The 23,515-nt window shown below is 44.0% G+C and overlaps 1 long non-coding RNA gene across 2 annotated transcripts in view; it reads left to right on the top strand.

Annotated features, from left to right (window-relative positions):
* Positions 1 to 23,515, top strand: part of LOC122456900 — a 52,408-nt gene that overhangs the window by 3,691 nt on the left and 25,202 nt on the right. For both annotated transcript variants that reach the window (XR_006276060.1, XR_006276062.1), the window contains exons 2-3: positions 5,440 to 5,571; positions 13,081 to 13,135. This is a non-coding gene — a long non-coding RNA (uncharacterized LOC122456900). The remainder of the gene's footprint in view (positions 1 to 5,439; positions 5,572 to 13,080; positions 13,136 to 23,515) is intronic.

The following is a 23,515-nucleotide window of genomic DNA, read 5'->3' as shown; positions in this document are numbered from 1 at the left end:
ATAACATCATTGATCTATTATTATTATTATTGATTGTTATTTGTATGATGGTAGCACCTAAGAATCCCAGTCATAGGCCAGGACCCCATTTGCTAGGTACGGTACAAACATAGAACACCACCAACAAAGACAGTCCCTGCCCCAAAGAGTTTACAGTCTAAGTACAATATAAGAGACAACAGATGTATACAGACAGACAGATTGGGGAGTACAAGAAACCAGTGAGGTAATATTGGTCAGCATGATCCCTGCAATATATGTTCCAGTGAAATTACAGGTTCAGTGCAGGAATCACTGGGTGAAATTCTATGGCCTGTGTTATACAGAAGGTCAGACTAGAGGATGACAGTGCCTTCCGGCCTTAAAATCTATGAATACCAAAGCATAAGAAAACAAGTTGAAGATAAGCCTTGTGCACTAACTTTGCATTTCCTTCAGTAGGAGACAGGACCATGCAGGGAACCATAATGAGATACAGAGCCTTCCATTTCTAGCTGTGGAGGTTCGTAGTGACCAAAAGCTGTTACCATCTGATGGCTCTTGGGGACCTTATACGAAAGCAGTAGGTGATCTCAGTTGAGTCTTCTTAGGGCCTGACCCAAAGCCTGTTGAAGAAATTTCCATTAGGCCCAGATCCTCAAAGGTATTAGTTGCCTAACTCCTCATGGGTGTTAGCTGCCTAAATACCTATAAGGATCTGGGCCTTAGTGGATAAGCATCCAATCAGAATCAAACTGTCAGTCTGATGCTATTTGCTGTCAATCTGATGCTATTTGCTGTCAATCTGATGCATTCAGTTTAATCTTCCTCTCTCCTCCCTCCAACACACAGGCCTGTTTATGTCTGAATGTCTTGCTCTGTTTGAAAAACAGGGAAAAACAGTGACACCCTTTTCAAAGCAGCAGTGCAAATGGGTACCAGGGTAGTGAAAGACGCTTGAACCTTTTTTGAAACAGCATTACAGCAAGTACAAATTGGATTTCCTCAATAAAAGTCTCTCATCAACTAGCCACATCCTTACCCCAGGGAGACATTCCCTGTAAACAGCTCACATTCTTGTGTTGTTGTTGTTTTATCTTTAACAGTCTCGTACCGTATCTTGTCAAGATGTCAGCACTACAAATACTTTGACATTTTTAGTGCAGTGTTTGGATTGCAGGTTGGATTTTTTAGTCCTCCGTGCCCATATAAGTCCGTCTATAATACTTAATTTCTATCTGAGATCCTTCACTTCTATTACAAACAGATCCAGCACTTGGGAGATAAATTTTGTGGTAACAGTTTGGACTTTTTTATGAACCACCTGCAAGTTTTCTCCAAACAACATGTTTTATGGGAGCTCAAGGCAATGTTCACCCATCAAGACCTGACAGTAAGAGGAGGATGAATGAGGCCTTATCTCAGCCACACATGTAACCTTCTGTGTCCCCTGGCCTGACCTCCCTCTGCACTCATTTATGAAAATGATTCATCTTTAAAGAGCTTCCTCGTTCTGCCTGGAGGCAGTAGATCTTTCTGTGCTGGACTTGTGTAGGCCGAGTATGGAAAGCATATATGAGGGCTTAATTTTGAACATTAGGCAAAAAGAATGAGTACAGCATATAAACACTTAAAGGGATACTAACAGGTTAATAAGTAGGGAGTTAAAAAAAAAAGAAAGAAAGAAAAAAAACCCCTCCAACTGCTCATATCTTTGTTCCAAATAATACCTTAGATTACCCAAACTGAAAGAATTTCTCAAAATCCAGTTCAGTTTTCACTATATGTGCTGCTTGCTTTATATCTTGCTTTTCTTTTTGGAGACTGAAAACGAATTAATCAATTTCTAGTCAGTGTCACTTCCTGCTTCTCAGGCCTTCAGAGTAACATGGACTATAGCTTCAAACTGAGCACTTTTTAGGGTTTATTTATGTATTTCAATTTCAATAAAAATTAAAAGACCAAGGCCCTAGGCACCCTCGACAATGTAATTAAATTAACAATGTGATTAAATCTCAACAGCATTAAAAGATTAGTTCAACAGGAACTTAGCCAGCCACCTACCAAACTCCTTTCTACTTCTTCATCATTATGGGAAGCCTACCCTTCTCCAGAAACCCATCCAAATGCCAAAAGTGCATTTTAAAAAAAACATTTGCTGGTGACACTCCTTTCAGCTTCTGACTCAGCAATGACCTGTTCATGTTTCTTGCAATCAGGCAGTTTTTCTAGTAAATTAGGTCCTGACCCTCAAGGTATTAAAGTTCCTAATTCTATAGATTGGAGTTAAGTCTTAAATCCTTCTGAGGATCATGAAACACTGAACAAATGTCGCTTATATTCACCAGCTTTGGGACAGTGACTGTACTCTTTCGATTTTCTTTTCATTCTAATTGTTCATCACACTGCACCTATGTCCCACTGTACAATTTAACCCTGGCAACAATGGCAAAAATTCTGCTTGGCATAGTAACATGCCTTGAACAAATAAAAACTATATTGAACTGAAGTTAAGGTTGAGAGCACGTATCAGGTGGTTTAAGGATAAAAACACTGCAGGGATGTTATAATTATGCCCAAATCAAGAATTATAAAATCAGGAAATTCAGGTTAAGATTAAAGTTTTAAAAAATCAATGTATTAAGGTATGGAAATGTACAGTTAAGGCACCTAAACAACCTTAACTCTGCCTTATAGTGACACCAAGAAATAAATATACCATTAGTAGTGTGATATAGTGTTTGAAGTTGTAAATTAAATGAAAATTATTTAAAAGACTCAATCTATTTAGTGTCCTCCCCCCACAGTGTAACAGTTTTTATTGAATACAAAATTTGACAAATTTGAGGTTTGTTTGCGGGGGCAGGGGTGTGCCTTATTCATCTGTTTGGTATGTGATGATACTCGAGCCCAGATCCTCTTTGGTATTTAGGTGCCTAACTCCCATTGAAATACCTTTGAAGATCTGGGCCTCAGTAAATATCACAAGGTGACTGTAGTGGTCCCTCGCTCTCCAGTGGGGATGGAGGCCACTCTGCCTTGTCGAATTGAGTGGAACCTTCGGGCTCGGGTCGTGGGACCAAGACGTAAGTAGTCTATAGTTCTGGGTCTGTCTGACAGAGGCAAACAAACAACAATAGTCTGGGGCTCTAGCCCTTTGGGCGGGGACAAGCAGGGAGCAGGCTGTAGCCTAAGCCTCCTGACTAAGGCAGCCAGCAAACGCTCAGTTCTGAATTCAGGTAGGGATGAGCACCCACACAGTCTAGGGGCTCCGGAAGGGATGAGCACCCACAGTCTAGGGGATCCACTAGGGTTGAGAGCCCCAGCCGAGTCTAGTGTCTAGCTTGGCAGATGGTAGATTCATGCAGGCCTCCTGGCCTACAGTGTGGAGTAAGCCATCCAAGGGATAGGGTGGCAGGGGACGGGGGATGCGGGCCCGTCCAACTCCACCGCCTCCCTGCCCAGGGCCCTAACCGCAGTGGAGTGGTCCACTACTGGGTCAGCAGGGATTCAGCAGGGTGTATATCAGCTGCAACACACTGACCTAGAAACAGTCAGCTAGGTAGCCGGACAGTCGTCGGCTGCCCCAGGGCTACTTCCTACCTCCCTGGGGTTTGGTACCTCTGGGATTCACAGGTCCTCTGGCTCCTCTGGGTACACAGCATATGGTAGTCCTGGCAACTCCCCTTCTGGGTCCGTCTCCTCCAGGGGCAGGGTGTTGCAGAGCACAGATTCAGCTCCCGGCTCATCTCCTTCCCTGACTCCCGATCAACTGAGCTTCCTTTATATTTCCTGTCCTGCCCTAGTATTTCTGGTGAGCGGGGCGGGGTGGGTTTGGCTCCATCCACCAAGGGAAGTGTAGTGACCCCTCGCTCTGCAGTCCAGAGGGAAGCCACTTTACCTCGCTATGGTGGTCAATGGCAACCTATGGATTATTCACAAAATATCTAATATTAGTATTTGGTAGTCAAATTTAGAGATTGGTCACCCAGGTCACATGGTTTTGTTTATACCTGAATGGATAAAGAGGAGGAAGGTCTGAATACACCTCATCCACTTTGTCATAGGGAAAAGGAAGGACTCAGGGGAAAGAGAGAGAGAGAGAGAGTTGGCAGGAGATAAGAAAGAAGCAACATGCTTATGGAGCAGCACTGGTGGATCAACCACACCTGTTCACTGTTCAATAAGCTGGACCAGTTGTGAAGGTTCACATAATTGCAAATACCAAAGGTCCTGCCTACAGATGAATAGGACTGAAGCTGGATTCTACTGTATTCTATGCAGGTTCTTATACTTCACCCATCACAATGACATTGAAGTTCCTTCCTGGAGTTCATTAAGTTAGGTGACTAGCATCTAGCACGCATGATTATTTTCCTAGTATTTGACCAGCACTGATTTTAACCATGTGTTTTGGTTCAAATAATTTGATTTTTCACTTCTCCAAATAAGATGCTCTAAAGTATACCTGAAGATTCCTTTCCTGGTGCCTTTCCTTTACCACATTAGAGTAACAATCTTGCATGTAAGTGGTCCACCTTGAAAAGTGTGTGTCAAGATGGGCTATTGAGATGCCAGCATGCCACTCCTGTCCAGTGGAGGAGACAGATGCAAGCTTATTTTAGCTTTGTGGTTTGAAAACACTGAATTTTGATCTAAGATGTGGAGGAGTGCTGTACCAGGAGGTCTATGGGGAACTGTGGTAAGGCAGCTGGCTTAATGAGTTAACTTCTGTTTGTAGACCACCTAGCACAATGGGGTCCTGGTCCATGACTAGAGTTCCTAGATGCTACAGCAATACAAATAATAATAATAATAATTAATAAATAATTAATAACAATAATTAATAACAACTTTGGAAAAGCTGGACCAGATGGTGTAATTGGTGTAATTAGCATGGCTCCATTGATTTTTTACATCAGCTCAGGATCTGGCCTTCTTTGTTCAAGAATCAGTATAGAATATTCCATTCCTAATGGTGCTCATGAGCTGACTTAGTCCCTGTTAATCTGCACACCGACAGAAGGCTTGTGATGGTTCAGCCATCATACCCGTGTTGCACACTGATATTACTTTAAATGACGTTCAGAATCAGGAATCACATTACAAAAAGGGACATAGCCAAGGGCGTTTTTTTTAGGGACTCAATAGTCTCTTACTATTTTGATGCTCATGAAAAGCAAGTGCCCCATAATAGTGATTACTCCTGAACTGGGTAGATGCAATGGAAACTGATCCATCGACACCCCCCCAGCTCTGTTTTGCACCATCCCAGCTACAGTGCTCTTTCTCATGGGGAAAGACCATGGAGTATTGCGCCACACTGCCTCGTCCTTCTGTGATGTGCCCAAACATCCATTAAGTCTGGCTTGAGGCTGACCGTTGGACTAATTTCACTTGTCTGACCTGAATTCCTTCTTTCATGTTGTGATTGTATTTATATCTGTATTTTTTTTTCAGATTGAATGCTCCCTGGACTTTGAACAACTCTCATTCTCACTTATTGGCATAGTTACAGCATTCCATCAGCAAGACAACTCCCTCCAGAAATTCCCATAGCTTGGAACACAGCTTCCTCCCTCTCCACCTACGGTAGCTATGAAGCATGTGATGTACTATACACACACATTCAGACCAGGGCTAACCTAAGTGGGCTGAGGCAGCCAGATCTGAATAATAGCCCAGGACTCAATATAATAACACCGTGGAACCTGGAGAGGTTATGGAAAGTTGTATTTTGCCCCAAAGGCTTTTTATTGGGAAGGGAGGGGAAACTGCAGCAGGATTAGAACCAAGGTACACTGTGCCACTGAGACGTTCGTTTTGGGCACCCCCAGTTTTTTTGTGTTGCCCGACTCAAGGCACCTGAAGCTAAACTCAGCTTTTCTATCCCATGGGTGTATATCACTCACTCCATCAGATTTAATTGTGCAGGCAGCTCTGACTCTGGCACCACAGAGTTAATTTATCCCATAAAATGAGGAAGCCTGAAGGACCAGGGGATTGGCTAAGGAGGCTTCCAGCCTATGCAGATGTGGGAGAACAGCAGTGCAGGCTGGAACTTGTTTGCCACATTAGCTAGCTTCAGAGCCAGCTGTCAGAAAATGTGGTGGGGCAGGGGGAGAAAGGGGAAAATATTCCCAGTTGCATTTCTTCAATGCAGGCAGTGCATCCCAGGGGATAGCAAACTGGCTTGGGATATCTGGGTTCTAAGCCTGTTTTTTTCCACCATGTTGCCTCATTTTCATGCACCCTACTGCTAAGCTATGGTAGGAAAGGCTGGTTGCAGTATGTCTAGCCCTGCCAAAAGCAAGTTGTACCAGAAACGAAAGGCTTTCTTGAAGGATTTCCATCCAGTTTTCAAAGATTCAATAAATTTGGATCATTCATTGAACTCTTTGGCTAAACATCCAGACACATGAGTATTCTACTAAAGGAACTGAGCCCCTGAATATGTGGGGTGGGTTTGTCACTGGCCCTACTTGTCTGTGCAGGGCAGTAAGGCAGTGAACCATGCCCTCTTTGCACGGGCTGCCTGCATCACTAGCACGGTGGGGAGAGAAGGCTCTTTGGAGCTGTTCCTTCTTCCTCCCACAGCTGTTTCTTCCCCTCACAGGTCCAGGGGAGATGAGCAGAAAATAGAGCCTTGATTTTGATCCCTGCATGCATTAGCCAGTGCATGGAGGGGAAGTAGTTTGCTTCTGGGGTGCGTCTGTCGCAGATTATTGGCCCCTGGAGGAAGAGAGGAATCAGGGAAAGAATGATTGACAGCTGAAGTTCCTTTCCAGGTCTGCTCCTGGAATGGTGGTGTTATGTGTTACCCCTTGCTCATGGCTAGAGGTACGGGCACACGCTAACCCTCTGTGAGCAACTGTCTGAGCCATCACTATTGTACCTGATTGCTTAAGTTGCTTTTCCTATCTTAATTGAAATCCAAGGGCCGTAATAATGATCTGAGATTTTTAAAGTGAAGAAGAAGAAGAAGAAGTGACTGGGTGGTTTAGTAATGTCAGCGACCATAACCAATTCATGGGGCGAGTCATTGATCAGTGAGTGCTTGGGAATGCCATGTCTCAGGAATTATGAGTTGGTTAGCTGTCTTGAAAACATACTGTTGAAGCAATCGGAGGATAACATCTAAATCTGCTTATCGAAACCACTATCAGGAAGAGCTGACAAAAAATAGATGGTATGTTTATTAAAAGATCAGTTAACTTTGTTAACTTTAGGTTCAAATTATATAGCCAGTAGACACTTATGTGTTATCTCATTGAGATATCAGTGCTGCTATATTACAACATTATAGAGGGCTTTATAGACTAGTGACAAGGAGCCGAGAGTTTTGCAACTGACATATAATTATCTAATGTAATGGGTATGCCAAAAATCACTACTCTGGATGGATAAACTGAAAGCACAGAAAGTGAAACAAAAAATACCTGAAGGATTTGCTAAGGGGGGAGAGAAGGAAATAAGGTATCCCTGGAAAACAAATAATCCCCACAGAGGCCTCAATCCAGCAAAGCATTCATTCAAGTGCTTAACTTTAAGCATGTGAAAGGTCAATCGGTTGACTCCTATGTTTTAATTATGTGCTTAGGAGGTTTAGGTTTGCTGGATTGGGGCCTACCTGAATAATGGCTGGTGTGCTCATGCATTGTGAGGTTCAGAAAAAAATAGAGAGGGATTTGAGATAAGTTTGGAACTGCTCACATTTGAATCTGGATCCAAACTATTCCAGATTTCCGGGTGTTTAGAGCTAGAGTTTTGATTTAACCTTTCATGGCAATTAAGAACCAGAGGCAAAGTTCAGATCTGGGATCAGATCAATGCAAGCAATCAGATCAAAATTCAGATCAATGGGAGTCAGGTGAAAATCTGGCTCCGTCTCCAGATGAGGGACCTTTCTGCTGGTAATGAAATAGCATCTGCCCACCATGCCCCTTTTCCTCTAGGACCATACTGGTTCCAAATGCTTATAAAATTGTGAACATTTTCACCCAACTTTCTTCTGTGTTTTTTTTTTCAATCAAAATTAATTTCTGTAAATCAACATTTGAATCTCTGAGAACATTTTTTGATAAAGTTTTGACCAGTTCTATTTCTGGTTGGAAAGCGGGTGGTAGTCATGCGGTACAGGGGGAGAACTGAGAAAATTGAATCCAAACTCCTCTCACCCTCATTTCATTTGTCAAAAGTCCATTGAAAATCTTCATCCACGTTTAAATTTTAAAAAGAATTAAATCAGCCCTGATGTTTGACCTTTATTGGAGAATCAGTAATTATGCAAACAGAGAGATTCCCAGCCAGAGCTGCAACATTCAGCGCCATCCCGGAATGATGTTTGTATTAGGGGCATGGCTTAGTCCTTTATAGAGATAGGGGCCAGAAACAACATTTGGGTACCCCCAAAGATCAGAGATATTCTGATGTGGGGTTTGGATTTAGATCCAGTTGTAGGCCTACCTAACCTGTACTCCTACCTCAGAGCTGCAAACATCATTGTATGAGGCATGAGCTTGTCCTGCACTGAATTTTTCTACCTACAGACTCTCTGTAGCTGAGCAAAAACCCCAAACCAAAAACAGACTACTCATGGATTCCTTTTTATATGCCCCCATGTAATTAAACGTGTGTGTGATCTATGGGATTTTCATTTGAGACAGAGTAGACTAGTAATGGATTGCCTGTGAGCATGTGCAATCCTGCTGATGACTCCACCATGTGGTGATACTGCTGTATTGCATCTAAATGTAATTTCCTTCCCCCCACACCCTTTTTTTCTAACTAGTTTTTTAAAAAGGTATTTAACTCTTCACCGCAGGTGGTTTACTCTTGCATTCCTCTACCATATCTGAATGGATGCTACTGATAAGACCCTTCTACCAGCAGAATGCTATATCAGACACCTGACAGTCAGGGGTAAAGTGAGGTTGCAGAGCAATAGGAGAAAAGAAGGCAGTGATGTGGTAACCACAAGTGATGATACAGACAGACATGTCACATCATCCTTTATGCTCCAATGGGATCACAGAGCTGTACGAGGCAGGAAAGAGTGGCCCTGTGGTATGTTAAAGGCATGTATGAGGTGAGAAAGACATGGTCTGGGAGAAGGACATGTACCTCCTTTGTCTTTCCTCTCCCAGAGCTGTAACATCCCTCCTTGGGCAAGGAAGGCTGGCTACAACTTCCTTTAGAATCCAGCATTGCTATTCATCACATGGCCATAAAAGCCATAGTTTAGCTTCAAGGTTATTTTTGAAATTCAGCTCTGTACCCATGTTCAGCTGGTTCCAGATCTCAGATACAGCCATGGGCTTTAGTTCTGATTCATCTCCATTTTACCTGTAGAATTTTGTACTTAGTCCTCATTTACATAATAGCTGTAGTCTGCTTAATTTTCCACTTGGGATCAGTATAGGGGAGAAGATAATGCCTCAAGGGCGTTCTGTGGAACAAAGTGCTACCGTCTGTGAGGCCTATAAAAACATGACGGTGACTTGGTTGTTGGGGTGCTGAGACCACTGCCTGTCATGCCGACCAACATTGTCTCCTTGTTCCTTGTACTCCCCATTGGTCTGGATCCCCTGTTGTCTCTTGTCTTATGCTGAGATTGTAAGATCTTTGGGGCAGAGATCTTTTTTTGTTTTGTGTTTGTACAGCGCCCAGCTCATTCCATATATTCGTAGATTCTGAGGCCAGAAGTGACCACTGTGCTCCTCTAGTCTGACCTCCTGTGTAGCACAGGCCAGAGAACTTCCGCCAAATAATTTCTATTTGAACTAGAACACATCTTTAATGAAAAAAAATCCAATCTTGCTTTGAAAATGACTCGTGATGGAGAATCCACCACAACCCTGGGTAAGAGGTTCCAGTGGCTAATTATCCTCACTGCTAAATATTTACACCTTATTTCAAGTCTGAAAATGTGGGGTCCTGGGCCATGCCTAGGTTTCATAGGCACCACTGCAGTACAAATAATAGTATCAAAATCTGGCCCTTTTCAACCTGCTGGAGCAAGATACTGAGTCACCAAATTGCCTTAGGGACACTGGTCTACCATGGACTTTCCTAGGAGTAAGACTTCAGTGGGAAAGTCCCTTTTCAGACCTATGAGGGTCTGGAAAGTTTATCTTGATGTTTCTTGTTACTCATTTTGGTTAAAATTCTACAGTAGTCAAATTATGTTTAAAGAAATGCTATGCACTTACCTTTGCATGGAGAAATGAATCAAATGCCCTGCTTGTGAAACAAGAGGAAAATAAATAAATGAATTAAAAAAATAAACCAGGCATGTTACAGTTTTAACGGTGAAAATTTGACTTCAATAGAAACTTAATAATGAAAATAAATTCAGCTTCCAGGTAAATGATTATCTTTCTGGGAAATTCCTTATCTTTCATTAACAATAATGCTCTTTATTTGCATCAGATCACCTTGCTTGGCATAACATCCAGCAAACATATTTCTCAAAGGCCAGATTCTATCCAGTCTTTATAGGGGTGCACAGTTGTTGGGAATGGGGTAGCTACATGGCACATATAATAGTCAGGAGGACTTGCAGTCTCCGTCCTCAGAGGACCAAGAGGCTGCTCTCTCCCTGCTCCAGTTTAGGTGCACAGGGATCAGAAAGGGTAAGGAAGAGCCAGAGCCCATAAAGAGGCCACAGGAAGCAGAGCGTATGTTAGAGCAGCCCGGGGGTGCTCTAACTTATACACGGGGGTGGGCAGGTTCAGCATACAGGGAGCACAATGGACTGTAGACACCCCTCTCACCCCCAAGCCCAAGTCACGTGATTGGCTACACCGCATGGGATGTGATCTATACATGCATTAACAGTTTCACACCTCCAGCTACGCATGTTGGTGGGGAAAGGCTGGGCTTTTTCAGCAGTAGCCTGGTTTTTTACAGGGTGAATCCTACATGGCTATTTTATAGGTAGTTGTTTTAAAGAACAGACCCCTGCACAGCAACATGATTTGTGCCAGAGCTACACTCCTCCCCATTATATGTTGCAGTCTCACGATCCTCTTTTGAACTTGGTAGGTGATGATTTTGGCTGGAGTAGACCAGTCAGATGCAGGTACTACGTCATCCCGAGCCTCAATGTGTCACTGGGCAAGCTATTGCTTTCTTGTTTACTCAGTAACAATTCATGGCCTTGCTTTCAAGTGGGGAGGAGGGAGTCAAAAGGAAATGTGTCCTTTGGCATTTTTCAGTAGCATGATTGCTATACAGCTCTTCAAAGGACAGGGCTGTTGAAGAGCAGCAGAATGGATGGTGAAGGGATCACTGTGTCCTTTGTACTTGAAGCTTGGCAGAGAAACCAGATGAACCTGCAGAGCCTGTGAGAGGGAATAAGAGGAGTGGCCAGGGCTAACCCATTGTCCTCTTGCATTGCATCTGAAATTGACCTTATTAGTTGGCTGTATAGGATGGCAGAACTGGGGCTTCTGAAAGGAGGCAAAGCACATGCACAAAGACAAAGCAAGGAAAAGGAATGGAAAGGATTGTGAATGGCAAGGTCATGTGGGAGCTTGTTGTTGTGCTCAATGAGTTTCTATTTATGGACTTCTCTGGCCTCTGCCACTGTTATCTGAGCACCCCACAGTCTCCAATATGATTGTTCTCACAACCTTCCTGTGAGGTAGGGAAGTGTCATTATCTCTTTATGTAGGTGGAAATGAGGCCCAGATCCCCAAAAGGAGTTGGGCACCTGGATACCTTGGCAGGTCTGGACCAGAGAGACTAAATCCAAGGTCACACAGAAATGTTGCTGGTCAAAACTGTGTTTCCATGGAAAATTGGCGTTTCAACGCAGCAAAATTTTTTGTCAGCTGGAATTTTGGAATGTTAGAATTTCTGCCAGAAAAAAATATCAAAATTTCCCATGGCAAACAAAGCCATTTTCCAACCTGCTCTGCAGGTAAGGTTAGTAGAAAAGCAGAGAACTGAACATAGGTCTTCTGACTCACCTGCAGGTGCCTTGGCTACAAACCCATCTTTCCCCCATGCCATCATTCCACTTGCCTCACTGTTATATTAGCCAAATGTAGTAAGTGCACAGTGTATGCATATAAAATGATGGGGTCTAAATTACTGTTACCACCCAGGAAAGAGATCTTGGAGCCATTGTGGATAGTTCTCTGAAAACATACTCTTAATGTGCAGTGACAGTCAGAATGTTGGGAATCATTAGGAAAGGGATAGATAATAAGACAGAAAATATCATATTGCCTCTATACAAATCCATGGTACGCCCACATCTTGAATACTGTGTGCAGATCTGGTAGCCCCATCTCAAAAAAGATATATTGGACTTGGAAAAGGTACAAAAAATGATCAGGGGTACAGAACAGCTTCCATACGAGGAGAGATTAATAAGACTTGGACTTTTCAGCTTGGAAAAGAGACGACTAAGGGGGGATATGATAGAGGTCTATAAAATCATGACTGGTGTGGAGAAAGTAAATAAGAAAGTGTTATTTACTCCTTCTCATAATGCAAGAACTAGGGATCACCAAATAGCAGCAGGTTTAAAACAAACAAAAAGAAGTATTTTTTCACACAATGCACAGTCAACCTGTGGAACTCTTTGCCAGGGGATGTTGTGAAGTCCAAGACTATAACAGGGTTCAAAAAAGAACTAGATAAGTTCATGGAGGATAGGTCCATCAATGGCTATTAGCCAGGATGGGCAGGGATGGTGTCCCTAGCCCCTGTTTGACAGAAGCTGGGAATGGGCAACGGGATGGATCACTTGATGATTACCTGTTTTGTTCATTCCCTCTGAAGTTCCTGGCATTGGCCACTGTCAGAAAACAGGATATTGAGCTAGATGGATCTTTGGTGTGACCCAGTATGGCCATTCTTATGTTTTTATGTGTGCTGTCACAATGCTAGAAAAACACAACAGTGTAATTATAGCGCATTCCACAGTGGGGCCAGTGGAGCTTGTAATGATACAGGCTCACTGCACGAAACCAATGAAACCAAAAACCAAAGCTTTTCTTAAGCAAAGCAGGAATTGGTGAAGCTGGAGGGGTTGGGTTTTGTGAAGGGGTTAATAAACTGAGCTCTCTCTCTCTCCCTCTGTCGCAGGGGTTACACCATGAACATTGCTGTTATCTCAGTGTCTGACCTCCCACCATTTCTGGTAGGTTGCATCTTGGACTCCGCATTTACGCCGCACCCTAGAGATGTAGGAATAAGCTGGGCTGTGAGGCACTACAGCAGGTGGCCTGGTCCCTGGACTCTTCCAACACATGATCCAGTGCAGCTGAGCCAAAGCAGGGTAGGCGAGTGTTAAAATTTGCTGATGGTATCATCCAGCAGCTTATTGCTATTGTCCTGCAGCAACTAGGGCCAGGGAAGTAATTGTGCCTCAAGTACGCCACCCCTTGTCCCGGGCTGGGCGTCCAGGCACCATCTAGCCCTCAGAGATTTGAGTTAAATCAGTCCAAAACTGCAAGGGGAGCTGTCCTACCCCGCTGCCTCCTCTTTGCCCCCGCTACTCCCTGCTCTCCAAGCAGGGAGACTATTTGCAGTGCAAGCTGGACATTTCACCCAGCTATAACTAGTCACAAATAGGGCTCATAATAAGCACATACCTGGCTCTAGCCCCTTTCATCTGAGGCTCTCAAAGTGAGTTACAGACATGAACGAACAAAGGCTCTTAGTAGTCCTGGGCAGTAGGAAATACGTCCCTGTAAACGATGGGGAGTCTGCAGGCAGAGGGACGCCATGGAAAAGAACTCCATGTTGGAAGGTGGATTGTCTCTGGGCAACAGCAATCCGAGTGATGGGAGAGCGACAGCGACGCTGGAGGGAAGGGCCGATGGTGCGACAGCATGGGCGGGCAGGCTCCCAGCCGACAGCATCAGTAGCACCCAAACCCAACACTCACTCATGCTGAAGACACACCTGCAGAGCGAGTGTGGTGTCACTCCGTCCACAGTGGCGTAACTACAATGGTGCAAGTGGTGCAGTTGCGCCAAGGCCCACAAGGTGATGGGAATGTAACCAGAGAACGATTTTGATATCGAACCTAGCAGTCTGGAGAGAAACGGGAGGGTGTACCATCCTCTCTCTGGAGATAGAAGAGGCGTGTATCCTCACTGGTACTGTGGATAGGACCCAGGCATCCAAGAGTGTATAGCCATTGTCTGGAGATGTACCCGGATGGTATATACGAATTCCCTCCAGCTGTCTGGAGATCGGGGTGGAGGGCTATTCCTTCTGGCACTGCTAGCCATGGAGAGTGCTTGGATTTAGCCACAAGGCATCTACCCCTTCATGCCATTGCCAGCCTGGCAGAAGTTGAGCTGCAGTGTGCCACAGCAGAGACCTGACTAGGGGAGAGCAGGGTGGCTGCCCACCGTCCCCACCAGGGCACGGGATGACAGGGATGAGGGGCCTGTTTGGCTGGGGTGACCCCAAACCCTCGGCCTGAGCAGCTGGCAAGGACACACAGAGAAGACATGGGGGGATTGCAGTTCTGTGGCATGTGGGGGGAGCAGGGGTCCGGAGACTGAGCGCAAGGTGAAAGCACTGACAGCTTTGCCTGGGAGGGGAGAGGGGAAGCTGGGGAATAGATCAGAGCCGGGGCAAGGGGAAGGAGGCTGGAGGACAACAGGGTTGAGCTTGGGGGCTGGATTGGAGCTGTTGAGGATAGCGGAAGGAGGTTGAAGCAGAGCTGGGGGTCTGGATTCAACTTGGAGAGATGGGGAGAGTGTGTGGGAGAATTGGAGTGGAACTGGCGGGGACTGAGGGGGGATCTGGTGGAGGGCTTGTAGGGGCCTGAAATGGGACTGGGGGTGGGTTAGGGAATGCGGGGGAGGGGCAGGAGGGGAGCTAAAAAGGCTGGTGGGAGGTTGAGGGAGAACTGGGGGGGCTGGATCAGAATTGGAGGGGAGTGAGGGGATCATGGGGGGAACTGGAGGGACAGGAGGGCTGGACTGGGGCTATGGGAGAGCTAAGCAGGAGCTGTGGGGCTGGATGGGGGCCGTAGGAGGGGCTGGAGAGTAGCCAGGCAGAAGCTAGGGGATGAGGAGGCTGGCTTGGGGCTGTGGGGGAACTGAAAGGAGGGCAGATTTTGGAATTGGGAAGGGGGCCCCTAACCTATTTTGCACCGGGGCCTTGTTGCACCACTGCCCATCATGGGCAGCATATGATGCAACAGGCATAGGTGTATCGCAGCCCCTGTGGAATGACAACAGTGCCTTGCATACATACAGCATCTTCCCTCAGAAGTTCTCAAGGCCATGTGCAAGTATTAACTAATCCTCACAACACTCATGTGTGGTAAGCATAGCAATGTCACTGGCAAAGTAATTTCAGAAGCAGTGTCTTTAATTTCATATTCCCACGTTCGCACTGCATCCTCTCTGGCACAATATTATATATTATTTCCTCAGCCTGCCTGCTGTTGTTCAACTCTGTTTTGTGCCTTATGGCATTCTATACATATGATTAGTATTTATTATTTGTATTATGGTAGGACCTACCAACGTCAGGCATCCCACTGGATACACACACGCAGTAAGAGACAGTCACTGCCCAGGCAAGAGTTTACAATCTGAAAAGACATGGCACACAAAGAATGAAATCTTTCTGTAGAGCTAAAGATAGTTAGATTTTTTTTCATTGAAAAGCAATTAGAAAAAAAAAAGAGGTCTTTTAGTCAAAATTATCATTGAAAAATTTAGGTTTTGACAAGATTTTTCACTGAAAGAAACCCAGACATCAAAATCATAAGGTTTTTTGCTTTTGGTACAAAAATAAATGAATAATAATAATAATAATAATTTTTCGGTAACCCAAAAGTGTTTACCAAAGTCCTTTATTTTTTTTAACTGAAAATTTTTGGATTTTGGTTGTTTGATGAAAAAATGAAAAATGTTCATGGGACATTTCCACAGAAATGGAAAGAAAACCCAAATTGTTGATGTTTCCTGCAAAAAAACATGAAAATTTTCGGCCATCTCTATGTGGCACCCATATCCTGCAGCATCTAGGCATTACCTACCAACACACCAGGGGCAGGTCTACACTACAGCCAGGATTGATGCTCTGAGGTCGAGCCACCAGTGGTCGATTTAGCAGGTCTAGTGAAGACCTGCCAAATTGACAGCAGATCGCTCTCCAGTCGACCCCTATAGTCTACCCCCGATGAGAAAAGTAAGATAAGTTAACGGGAGAGTTTCTCCCGTCGACCCCCCCACGGTGTAGACCCTGCGGTAACTCAACCTAAGGTACATCAACTCCAGCTCTGTTATTCACTTAGCTGGAGTTGCGTAGCGTAGGTCGACTTACTGCAAAAGTGTAGACATAGCCCAGCTCTCAAAATTTAACCTCTATGAGCTACCCCATCTCCATTGCAAATAGTAGACCTGGTGGGTCACCCTTAAGGTATTGATAGCTTTGATGGGTTTTATCACCCTTTGCTCTAAGATGTGGCTTGCCACTGATGAACATTTATGCTGTAGTTTCTACGTGGACTAGTGACTAGACTAGTCTCTTTGCCTGCACTAAGATCTTATGATGATACCCGGAGCGATGTTGATAAGTATTGGCCCTGCTGCTTCCGGTTCCTTCAGCAGCCGTAAATTAGCATGGGTCACTACTTTTTACTCCTCTTTTGGACAGGTACTGAGCCTCTGCATGGATGACTCCACATCTGGGTAGGTGAGGCTGTTTTGATGAGAAACTAGGTAAGCTATTTTCTTTCATTGTTTTGGAAATCTTTTCCATTCTGTGCTTCTTTATATTGTAGCTTTTCATTATTTTTTTTACAAGAATAACTTGTTTTTAGAAAACTTTTTTTGTTGACTTTTCGATTCAATGAAAATTTTGAAAAATTGTGGTTTTGAGTTGACACTGAATGAATTTTTTCCTCCTGATTTTTCAGAATTGCCAATGTACTGAAAAATCCTATAGTCACCCAGCTCTAGTCCCACACTTTAGAGATACTGGGTCACACAGCCATCCCCCATATGGAATGCTAAGTGTTCAAATCTTCAACTCATTCATTCTGACTTCTCATATTCCTTTCTTTTCCTGCATGGGAGTTTGTTTATAGGAACATACAGTGATTGTGAAGAAATAGGCAAAGTAATTGTTCCATTTAAATTATCAGAGGTGTAAGTAACATCCCTTTAAAGATATCTGTGAACCAAATTCTGCCCTCATATACTTGAGTGTGATCCCCATTAACTTCAGTGAGAGTGATGTGTGTATCTCCAAAGATGTGTATATCTCCAAATAGATGTGTTCCTATCTATTAATCTACTCCTACTTACTCTAATCGTATCTATTTTCTGTCTGCTTAACTCTGTTAATTAGTGAATGTTTGTAAATCACTTTGATGATGTAAAGCCATATATAAATGCTAAGTATTATAATTATTTTTATCTGCCTGCCTGTATCCTTTTACCTATTTGGCTGTCTACCTTCATTATGTATACTAATCAAAATAAATATAATACATAGCACTTATATAGTGTTTTTAATCTTCAAAGTACTTTACAAACATTAACTAATTAATTTAATCTAGCCATCTTGCAAACAACTCCTTCAACCAACCAGTGGTTTTTGTTTCTGTGAAAGAATATGCTTTGCAAAAAAAAAAAAAGAGTTACATTGTATTTTATTATTTTTTAAAATACTTTACTATGATATGGTAATAAATAGGCATGGTGACATGGATTCCAAGGCCAGAAGGGAGCACTGTGATCATCTAGTAGTCTGAATTCCTGTATAACACAGGCCATAAAACTTTCCCAAAATAATTCCAAGAGCAGATCTTTGAGAAGAACATCCAATCTTGGTTTAAAAATCTCCCCTGCTCCTTGGTAAATTGTTTCAGTGGTTAATTACTAGCACCCTTAAAAATGTACGCCGTATTTCCAGTCCAGTCTGCTGAGTAAGGAATGCACAGCAGCGGTGCGTTAGCTGGATAACATAGCACATACTATAGACAGTAACATCATATAATGGCCCGACCACGATGAGATATCAAAGCACAATTGTATTTTAGGCTTAGCTCTGACTGTATGTACTGTCATGGCTTTAAGTCAGATACTTCATAGTACCAAAGTGTTATGGGTTTGGGTTTTTCTCAGTGCTGATTATATAGAAGCTACTGCTAAATATTTCTGCTAACTCCCCTTCTAAAGATCGTTTTCGAACAAGCATAAAGGCTAAGATTGTCAAACATGGGTGCTTACCATTAGGCTCCTGGTTTGGATCTTCAAAGGGACTTAGGCTCCTAACTCCTATTGAAATCAGTGGGCGTTGGGTACCTAAACCCCTTTGCGGATCTTGGCCCTAGTGCTAAATCCATACTGAGGCACCTAAATAAGTGGCCTTATTTTCAGAAGTTATGAACACCTTGTGACATGAACAGGACCTGCTCACTCTTCAAACTGAGGCTTAAATATGGATTTAGGATTGTGCCTTTCTTTGGGTATCTATTTAAAAAAATGTCGTCCATTTATTTTGTACTGACTGTTATTTACATTGTGGTAGTAGCACCTACGGGTCTCATCTGAGATCGGGACCCTATTGTGGTAGCTACTGTACAACACCCCCTGCCCTACAGTGCTGATAGTAAAAAGAAAAGGAGTACTTGTGGCACCTTAGAGACTAACAAATTTATTAGAGCATAAGCTTTCGTGAGCTACAGCTCACTTCATCGGATGCATTCTAACCCAGAGGTGGGCAAACTACGGCCCGCGGGCCACAAGTGGCCTGCGGGACCGTCCTGCCCAGTCCTTGAGCTCCTGGCTGGGGAAGCTCGCCCCCGCCCTTCCCCTGCTGTTCCCTCTTCCCCGCAGCCACATCGCCGCTTGGGCAGCACTCTGGGCAGCGGGGCTGCGTGCTCCTGCAGCGCAGAGCAGCAGTGTGTCTAGCTCTGGCCCGGTGGCACAGTTGCCAGACATGCTGCTCTGAGCAGCATGGTAAGGGGGTGGGGTTTGGGAAGGGGCAGAGGGTCCTGGGGGGCAATCAGGGGACAGGGAGCCGGGGGCAGTTGGATGGGGCTGAGGTTCTGGGAGGGGCAGGGGATGGGGAACGGGTCAGGGTGTTAGATGAGGGGGTCCCTGGGGGCAGTAATGGGCTAGGGTCCTGGGAGGGGGCAGTCGGGGACAAGGAACAGGGGGAGGAGTTGGATGGGGGGTGATTCTGAGAGGGGCAGTCAGGGGGCAGGAAGTGGGAGGGGGCAGATAGGGGGCAGGGGCCAGGCTGTTTAGGGAGGCACAGCCTTCCCTACCCGGCCCTTCATACCATTTTGCACCCTGATGTGGGCCTTGGGCCAAAAAGTTTGCCCACCCCTGGTCTAATCAGACAAGGCAGTGTGAGGAAATGAGTTGCCCAAGTTCATGCAGTAGGTGGTTACAGAGCTAGGACTGGACTCCAGGCCCGTTGACTCCCAGTCTACTACTTTATCACAGAATCATAGAATCACAGAATATCAGGGTTGGAAGAGACCTCAGGAGTTCATCTAGTTCAACCCCCTGCTCAAAGCAGGACCAACCCCACTAAATCATCCCAGCCAGGGCTTTGTCAAGCCTGTACTTAAAAACCTCTAAGGATGGAGATTCCACCACCTCCTTAGGGAACAATTCCAGTGCTTCACCACCCTCCTAGTGAAATGTTGTTTCTTAATATCCAATCTAGACCTCCCCCACTGCAACTTGAGACCATTGCTCCTTGTTCTGTCATCTGCCACCACTGAGAACAGCCAAGCTCCATCAGAATATGCTGCCACACAACTGGCAACGTGTTGAGACAGTCTGTTCAGGTTTAAACATTCAAATCTGTTATTATTCCTAACACCTTCGATGGTTAAAAATCTGAGATTTTTTAAAATATACTTTGTCACCTTGAAAACTGTTTGTTTGCTATTTGTTTTCACTTTTAAAATAGATTACTCAGTTTCACTTTGATGTCTAGTCAGTTTCCGGTTCTGATTCTCATATATTAACAGAATGCTGTAATGTTTGGGTTGCAAACAACGCTCCAAGGGCCTGGTCCTACCTTCACTGAGCAGAGAAATGGGAATTTTGCTACAGCATTAGGCCCCCATTCAAAAAATGGACCACTTCCATAGTTAAAGTAGGCAGGATTCGCCCCTAAATTCAAACAAAAACCTGTTTTCACTGGTTTTTTTTTTTAATGGAATTTTCTACATATTCTATTATATTTGCTTACGTAGGCAGAATGCAACTGGAATTTGACCACAGTATCAGTGCCCACCTCCTTACACATGTCAAGGAGCCTTTGATGACCACTAGTGATTAGGGTGTGGATTCTGCATCGCGTCCAAGTTGGCACCCTTAGCAGTACAGTTCTGCCTAGCACCATGCTGAGGTTTAAATTTGGTGCTGATTCAGTGGGCATAGTGCCTCCTGCTGAATTCCCATCGCCACTTCCTCTAGTTTTCATAAACCATTGAATTTTTTATTTTTACTCCTCCTTATGCTCTAACAATTAAGATAAGATCCAAATTCTCTCACAGCCTGAGACTTTTTATGCCAGGTAACATCTCAACACACTTAGCATCATTTATTTATCATTCTCAGAGAACAATACACCACAGTTTTATTTTGTGTGAGAGCCTTCAGACAAACTGCATCCCAAACCAGGAAACAAACTGAAATAATAAATCAGAGCAGAGGTAGAGAGAGCTACAGATGGTTTTGTGGATGAGGCAGTGACTTAGGAGTCAGGAGACCTGGGCTCAGCCATAGACTCCCTTAATGATTTTGAGCATGACACTATCTATCCTGTGTTTTAGTTTCCCATTTCTAAAGTGGGGATAACACCTTCCTATTACAAGGCAGTGTTGTGAGGATAAAATCCGTTGATGACTATGATGCGCTCAGCTGCTCTGGAGGTGAGAGCTGTATAAGACCCTAGATAAATAATGGCAGGCAAGGAAAGATGATTTCACAAAGAAAGACAACAAGTAGCCTCTTCCAGGCAGATGGGAGGGTTCTTGCGACCGCTGCTGCTGGATTGTCTGAAGGGACAGTGTGGACTAGAGAAGGAGAGAGACTGGAATAGGAAGACATAGAAAGAGACAAGGTTAAGGGGTCAGAATAGAAAAAGCCAGGTCAGCAATCTTCTGGCCTTTGCTTTAAAATGATGAAACCTCAAAACAACTACTGAGGATTTGCAAAAGCAATGAGAGAGAGAGAGAGAGAGAGAGAGAGCGTGCATTTATGTAGCCCAGTGAAACTGGCAGGTGCTGCCATCTGAACGTGGATAGGTGAAATTGACAAGTCAAGGTGACTTCAGAGCCAGTTTATAGCAGCAAGTAAAATATTATAAGGAATCTGATTCAAAACAGATTAGGTGGTAATTCCCCTGCCTGCACTATGCAGTGAATGGTTAACACAATGCCCTTTACAGATGTAAAACCCCTGAAATGCCTCTCTGGGGAGAAAGGAAAAAACAACCAACCGACAGATAGAAACTCAAACCTCACAAAAAGAAAAGGAGTACTTGTGGCACCTTAGAGACGTTAGTCTCTAAGGTGCCACAAGTACTCCTTTTCTTTTTGCGAATACAGACTAACACGGCTGCTACTCTGAAACCTGTGATCAAACCTCACAGTTCATTTGAATTCAGAAGGAAAAATGTTCAGAGGGAATGTTATTTAGACATTTTCCTCAATGATGCAGAGGAAGACAGAACATGTTTTTAATTGCAAAGCCAAATGGTTATACATGGGTCTTGTCATGCTTGTGAGAACTTGTTCCTTCAGAGCTGCCGCCCCCTGCCCCCCTGCACTACTTCCCCCCACCAAGACAGGCTTGCCAAGACTTTGTCTAAGAGTGGTTACAGTTAAAACACGAAGCTTCACAGGTATTTTTGGAGAAGATGTCAATCTGTCAGAGGTGTCATCAGAACTGGATATATCTGCCCATCTGTTACCACTTGCTAATTACAGATTCAACTACTAATGGTCATAAATCTCGGCCCAAAACATGCAACAAAATGCACTTGAAAAAAAATGGAACAAACAGATTTGACAGCTGAGTCACAAGGCAGAAACTATCAGTCCTTTTGCCACCATGAGCCCTTTTACTGTTTAATATTCCAGTGGATACATTTATTGTTGTGTCAGTTTGCTTGGGGCAACATTGCTGACATTCCGCAACAGGAATGGTGCGTGAACATGGCAAGAAATAAACCAACTTCTCTCAGGAAGATTTTCCCTAATAAAGCCAGACATTTCTTTAAGGGCAGTCCTGGATATGTTATAAGGCAAAGCCTCACAAAACTATAGGGCTTTCTTTCTTAGGGGTCAGACTGTCATGAACTTTGGCTTTAGTCCCAAAAATGAAAGCAAATCTCTGTCAAGAAACTGTCTCCTGTCATAACTATGTGAAACCACAAATTGTGCGTGGTTTTGATGAGAAACCAGATTGCCCCCTGAAACGGCTCCAAAAGGTAACGCTCTGCAGATTTGATTAACCTAACCTTAGTTCTGAGTCTAAAAATAAATCCAAACCTAAGCGAGTTTCATGCAGCTTTGGATCTCATCTCCAGCATTTTAAACAGATCTAGTTATTAGTATTTTAAAGTGCAGTTATACTCCGAAAATTTTCAGAGTAGCAGCCGTGTTAGTCTGTATTCGCAAAAAGAAAAGGAGTACTTGTGGCACCTTAGAGACTAACAAATTTATTAGAGCATAAGCTTTTGTGAGCTACAGCTCACTTGAAGTGAGCTGTAGCTCACGAAAGCTTATGCTCTAATAAATTTGTTAGTCTCTAAGGTGCCACAAGTACTCCTTTTCTTTTTACTCCGAAAATTGACTGGGTCCTATGTGTTTTTGGGTACCACAATTTTTGGTGGGGCCAACTTGAGACAGCTTTATAGGGCCTGATGTTGGGAAAGTGGTGAACATCCACCCTCTGAAAATCAAGCTCCTTCAAAGTAGTTCTGACACAATTAAATTTGAGACTCGCTTACTGTTTAACGGACCATTTTTCAAAGTACTCTCAAGTCCACATGGGTTGTCTTGAAAAATTGCTGTTCCTCATTGGGTTCTAAGCGATATCTTCATGTGCTTCATTCTGAAGGAGCATCCGTCATGGCAGAGAGCTAGTCTGTGAGTGACTGGCATCTTGGGCCATTGCCCAAAGAGAGCAAAGTTAAGCTTGCATTGATGGAAGCAGGCCTAAAATATTAGAAAAGTCACTTTATTTCTGTGTTCAAACAGTGGCATCTGAATAAATCGGGGCTCAGTTATGATTTTACCCTGAGGAAGGGGCAATGCATTTGGTTCTGTGCCAGGAGCAGACCAGGAACCAGACTGTGGCTCAAAGTCACCATTGGCTTCCTGGATCTCCCTGTTGCTTTGGAGAGGGTGAATAATAAGCACCAGCCCTGTATCTGGCTCCAATTACTTTCCTCGCCTGCCAACTCCCCATCTACCTATACAAGAAAAAACGTTGCCAGCTAGGGTGTAAGTGTAAGTCACACCCACTTTTTGTGGTACTTTGTCTCTCTCTAGTGGTGGGTGGGC

Source organism: Dermochelys coriacea, chromosome 1, assembly GCF_009764565.3.
Source record: "Dermochelys coriacea isolate rDerCor1 chromosome 1, rDerCor1.pri.v4, whole genome shotgun sequence".
Classification (NCBI taxonomy): domain Eukaryota; kingdom Metazoa; phylum Chordata; order Testudines; family Dermochelyidae; genus Dermochelys; species Dermochelys coriacea.
The sequence above is the reverse complement of the archived record's forward strand: the minus strand, read 5'-3'. Positions and strand labels throughout refer to the sequence as shown.